Below are 261 nucleotides of genomic sequence, written 5' to 3'. Positions count from 1 at the left end.
AACAACAACTAATTTTCATTGTCATTTCTTGCAAAAACTTTGCAATGTCCCCTTAATGGGCAGTAATGTTCACCTTCCTCTATTTTTCTTTTGAAGTTGTTGTAATCCACATGTTTATATCAACACATTCCATGTACTTCTTTCTTATATGCCTATCAATTTCGCTGTTTATTACTAATTATTAACTTGATCTTTGAAGAATCCCTTTCTCTAATTGTCTATTTGCACAATTCAACTCAGTGACTTGGTAACTCTTGAAGA

This window comes from Penaeus monodon, chromosome 23, assembly GCF_015228065.2.
Source record: "Penaeus monodon isolate SGIC_2016 chromosome 23, NSTDA_Pmon_1, whole genome shotgun sequence".
NCBI lineage: Eukaryota > Metazoa > Arthropoda > Malacostraca > Decapoda > Penaeidae > Penaeus > Penaeus monodon.
This window is presented reverse-complemented; position numbering follows the sequence as displayed.